Below are 6,233 nucleotides of genomic sequence, written 5' to 3'. Positions count from 1 at the left end.
TGTCATTTTGATTAAAACTCAAAGTTTTCAAATCATTTTCATTAGTTTTTTTTTTTTTTTTTTGTGTGCCAAAGTAAATTTTATTACAAGAAGAGGCCTAATTACAAGATAAGCACAATACAAATAGAAACCCTGAAACAAAACTGAGCCCAAACCAGATTTTGAAGCGCAAAGTAGAAGAAAACAAAACAAAATGAGGGAACTACTAACGACGCTAGCCACAATTAAGGCCGGCGACTGTAGAGAAATTACCGGAATGGTGATCACTCACACCTCGATGAGAAAAACTCTCACTGAGAGATAAGGACTTTCACCAAAACGGAAGAGAAGAACAATTAAATTGATTGTTAATAAGTAGTTTAGATCATAATTTAAGGGAATTGTTATTAGCACTCTAAAAATCTTATTTGGTACTTCAAACTTTCCATAATTAGAAAGAAAAATACACTTGTGAGGAGTATAAAATAAAATTTTTGAAATGCTAATAACTGTTCTCTAATTTAAATATAGCGAAATACGAATAAATATATACAATTCAGAAACTCAAGATCACTTCACACCCATGTGTATAAGGAATTATTGGGCCAAATTGGGTGGATTTTGGCTTTTGTAATTTTCACCCTGCTGGCCTTGCGTTGTTTCGTTATTGTGATTGGGCCTTTGACCGCAGCGAAAGAATAAAACATTAGAAATAAAATAAAGAAATTAGATTTTGTCCAAAATAAATAAATTAGATCGGATCTGAAACCCTTTTCTTATGGTCCACGTCAGTTGGGGCCCACCAACGTGGCTTTGCTAACCATGTGTCTTAAGAACACGTCACCTTGTCGGTAAGGATGCTTTTTATTGTTCACAAGAAATTTTTAATTGTAACGGATATACAAGTGGTATATCACGTTTTTTAATAGAAATGATAGAAAATTTTACTTTTTAAATTATTAACTTTTTAGGACATATATTACACTATTTATATAGTAACACATGATATACTACTCTGTATACCGATCATACCAAAAAATATCTCATTATCTACGCTGATTCACCACGCCATTTAAAATTTTAATAAAAGAGGCTACCCTCCAATCACGTGTCCTTTTCCTAGTCCACCGCAATAATCGCATCGCCGTTCATCCAGCCAACTGATCAACGGCCAACCTTTTGCATGACGTTTCCATTCTGACTCTTACACTATCTAGAGATAATTTTAGTATACCGAAAATACGATTCAATGTAACACATGTTATAGTAAAAATAGTTGAATACTTCAATTTATATTATGACATTTTGAATATAAAGTCGTATTCTCAACGTACTAAAACATTTCTCACCCACTTGGTATTACAACTTAAGTAGCCATTCGGGAGAGATTTAATTTTGTAGTCGAATTAAACAAAACCTGCCGGCACTTAACTCACAAATATTTAAAGCTTGTTTGATAAAAAATTTATGAAGCAACTAAGGTGTAGATAAAAAGTATACGAACGGGCAAATAAAATGAAGATTAAATTTGAAAAACAAGAAATAAACAATTTTGAATTATTTTCACTTTTTAATATTTTATACTTTTTTTTTTTTTTTTTATTTCTTCTCCTCCCATCCATTAACTTTTCTTTCTCCCGTGCGCCTTGGTTTTTTGGATGGTGCTGATGTCCTTTTTATGCGGGATTTATTTACCCTCTATTTATGATTAACAAATTTTTATTATTCGAATATCATAATTAGAATCGCTTATTTTTTTTATAATTATTTAAAAAATTTATCTGAAAAAAATTATTCAATTTGAAGATCTTTTAACCATTTACATGCATAAAGTAAATAAACGATGAAGACACTACTCGTGATCAAAACCATTGATCATGTATAGATGATTAAACAATCGCTAAATTAAATATTTTTTTGCAGATAGTCTCCATAAGCGATGGTTCTCTAATACTAATTACTAATAGTCATTCGTGGACTAATCCTGTTCGCCTTTTAGGTTGTTGTGCCTTAATTATCTAGAGTTAACTTAATAATTAGTATCAACCTGTTCTTTAGTACTATAGTTTAATAGTATTTTTCTTTTCATTTATAAATAAAAAATCTTAAATTTGATAATCATTAAAAACGAATTTGAATCATATTATTAAGCTGACCTACTCGTCCACACGTAATATAAATAATATAGTATGTTAAAAAAAAAACTTAAAAAAAAAAAAAGTAGAATTCAACTAACCAAATTTTCATTTATAGCTTAGGGACTCGTATTCTATAAACCTTTCGTCCCATAGAACCCTAAAAATAATTCATAATTAGGCAACCCTTGATTTCTTGCCATTTTTTTCCTTTTGTGGCTCAATTTGTGGAGTAAAATGTAGGATTTGGATTCCATCCAAATATAAATTGTGAGGATTTTAGGAATCTTAACATCTTAATTGTTTACTGTAAATCGTGCAGTCAAAAATTATTTTAAATTTTTTATTTATAATTAAATATAAATAACGAAAAATAACCGTATGATATAGATGAACAATTAGAATATGAAGATTTATAAGATTCCTCAAAAACTGTGTAGGTAGGGATGGGTACAGTAGAACGTAGCACCCGCGTGGACGTAAGTGATGACACGTGGGCCATTTCAAGATCTCTAGAAAGTACCGACGAGATGATATAGAGCTGACTACGCAATCGATGCTCGCCTGGACCCCACATCCAACCGAGTCAATATACGTGGAACACGTCAGCCGGCTGGACCACAAACACAGACATGTGCGGTAGCGGGTAGGGCCCAGCCAGAACCACGTGTTGAGATCGATGCGTAACCGTTTGTTTATTCTCTTTTTGGGCAAAGGCGGGAAAGGCCTCGTTGGCACTTTGACGGTTCCGTTCTATCTCCTTCTCTATCTCTCTCTTCGGTGCGGTGGCTGGCGCCTGTGCGTCCGATTAGATCAATGTAGACCGTCTATTGTGGTTGAGTCAGAGTGGGGCCCACACGAGATTTAACCGAAGATATGAGTTTCGTTTTCTAATGTATCTGGGATGGCGACTGAACCGTGGGGCGTACACGTGGCGTGATCGTGAGGTAGGAGTGGGATGTGTGCGTAAAGTGTTGAAGATGGAGATGTGGTGGAAGGCGGGCGGAGCGGTGGCGACTGGGTGAGATTCGAGTCAAAATGGCAGGATGCGTCAGCCAAAGGAGTGGACTCCGCGTCGGACTCAGTGAACGATGAGAGGTGATTGCTTCCACCTCGTATTACCTGAATTGCCCTTCGCTTCCTTTTTAGTTTTGCCATCTAGACCCTGGGACATCCTTGGCAGTCGAAGTCAAAGTGTTTACATTGCGAAAGTATGGGGCTTGGGTGCCTTGTCATATCATTTACGCATCCATCACAAAAATCTGATATGTTTGTATTTTAGTCGCACTTGATGTAATGTTGTTTTTACCCGTTGTGAAAAATAGTATAGTTAGCTTGTCGTATTAAGGTTTTTATCCAACATATGAGTAAGTAACTAGAAATAATATTCAAGCGTGATTAATATCTACATCATTTCAACTTAATAGAAATTCATTTAATCATTGATCGTCGTAAATTTTTTCTTTTGATCAAGGGAAAGATGAATTTAAACTTGAGATTCTTTTCAACATTCGATAGGGAAAATACAACTAGTGGCAGCCAATTGGTCATTATGTTGGGTTTAAGGTTGCCTTTATTTGAAAGGTATTTTCACACCTTCACTTCAAAGCTCTTGCCCTAACTTGTTTGTTACAACGCATATACCGTGAAAGGTAGATTGGTTTTGGGTAAATATCTTTTAAGTAATACTCTTCAAAGTACAAAAGACAAAATAAAAAAGGCGGACCTCGTTATGCCACGTCATGAATTACACTCATTAACGAGTAAACTAATGCTTACACTTTAGATTAATCAAATTTTGAAGTACAGGCACATGCATGTCCGAATGAGCAAACCACAAGGTACTAAACATATAATTTATCCTAAAACTAAATACTTAACACACTTTAAAGTCTATTAAAATTGCTTGTAAAAGAGGTTAAAATAATTTTTTATTTTTGCAAAGACGAATTTTAACCACATCATTACTAGCTCATTATGAGACTAAATTCTTTCTTAATATAAATAATATCGTTTGTTCAAACAAAATTGCTTTAAACTATGTTTGACATATGTAAGTAAATAAACTTTCCACGCCCAAAAAGCACTTAATAACCTCGTTCAAGAAACTCTTCAACATTTTAATAAAAAATTTAAACGTATTTCTAATAAAAAGCATATCAGCAAGTTATTCCTACCCAGCAAATAGCAATTCCAAATCATCCATTACAATAGCGTTTCGTCAATTAGTTTTTGCATCCCAAAGACGGTGAAAGTTAAACACGTGAACATCCAACCATCACGGAGTAATTTAGTAGTTAAGAATGAATTTCAAGCCTATATTCTATATGATATGTCTTGGTTTCAGCTCTTGGCGCTTGTGAATCATAACAAGCGATCAAGAAGATGCTGAAATACCTCAATAAGTCTTTTGAACTCTGAAATACTGGATTACACTGATGAAGGCACCAACTAATCTGCTTTTTAAAAAAAAAATATACGTGAACATCTTATTCAAAATCGTTAATAAAACGAATAGATTGACCAATAAAACCATGGATTTTTGGTGTTTATATAAATTATAATAGAGGATCAATGTTATCAAATAAGAAGCAATCAAATATAGGGAATTGTGCAAAAAAATTATTAAATTATGAAAAGCTATCAAGACCAAAAGAAAATAATCAAAAGCTAACGTGCGCAAGTGCAACAAATGGTATGTGTGCAAAAGCTAAATGGTATGTGGCACACAGCTTGGATCTTGACGTCATGGCTTTTGAAAACATGCTGCGCCCCGGGTTAAATATCTTGCCGAATCAAAATTTTAAAAGGAAAAATTAGATCGTTAGACTTTACTTTATCGACACACATAATCTTAATCTGGTTATCTCACAATCTTGTTCACGCGTGGCTCAAAGATGAAAGACCCCCCATTTATGCCGTCCATTACTGGCTAACTGGCTGGTCGTGGATTCCAATGGACATTTTAAAAAACCATTTTTTAACAATAAAAAATTTGTCTACAGGCCCTTTAAATTTTAAAATAGGATTTATTTATGCGACACACTTTTCATTGAATTTCAACGATCTAAACCGTTTATTTTGTAAGTTTTAATTCATTGATCATTCCTACAAAAATTCAATTCAATCCGAAACCATCTGCTTATTTAAGAGTAAAATGTAACAATGGTCTCTTAACTTTAATCAAATAGGAGCAATGATCTTTCGACTAAAAATCAATTACCATTGGTCTCTCAACTCATCAAAACGTGCAGTTATGATCCTTTTCGTCAAAATGAGTTATGTTAGAAGGACTTTTGCTACAATTGGATTAAAGTTGAATGACCATTGCTCCAATTGAGTTAAAGTTGAGAGACAATTTCTCCAGCTGGATTGAAGTTGAGGGACCATTCATACAAGTTTTTTTTATTTGATTTTCCATATTTGCCTCCTGATTCAGCCTCACGTGCATGACACATAACTCATTTTAACAGAAGTTCTAACAGAGTTGGCGAAAAGGCCTATAGCTGCACGTTTTGATGAGTTGAATGACTAATGTTAATGAATTTTTAGTTAAGAGACCATTGCTCTAATTTGGTTAAAGTTGAGGGACATTGCTACAATTGAATTGTCACGATGAAATTTCAATATTTCTCATAACAAAATGTTCGTCAATTTCTTTGAACTCAATTAGATGCTTCACATATTTCCGATTTAGCTAATATTTTGCAAGGATGATCTATGCAACTTAAAAAATAGACGATATGGATTGTTGAAGTTCGAAGTGGTGTGGAATCCACAATGAATCCCCAATTTTTTTTTTAAAAAAAAAAATGGAGGTTTCCTCATCTTAAGAGCATTTCCAATGGAAATGTCAAAAAATAAATGTCAATGTTAGTTTGTGGCTGACGTGATAATGTCAAATTTTCTCTTCCTCCAATCCATATGTATTTTTTTTTGTTTGTTATAAATGGTATTTGTATGACCAATTTTTAAAAAGAAATCAATTAAAATAAATTTTTAAGATTTATAATTGGTACATTAATGAGACTCATATAATAAAATAGTTAAAAAAATTACTTGACATTACCTTTTTTTATATGTCAAATTTGACATTTGAAAATTCATATGTCAATCCAC

The sequence above is a fragment of the Pyrus communis genome, chromosome 1 (assembly GCF_041283825.1).
Source record: "Pyrus communis isolate YQ-2024b chromosome 1, ASM4128382v1, whole genome shotgun sequence".
NCBI classification, from domain to species: domain Eukaryota; kingdom Viridiplantae; phylum Streptophyta; class Magnoliopsida; order Rosales; family Rosaceae; genus Pyrus; species Pyrus communis.
Note: the sequence above shows the minus strand (reverse complement) of the source record.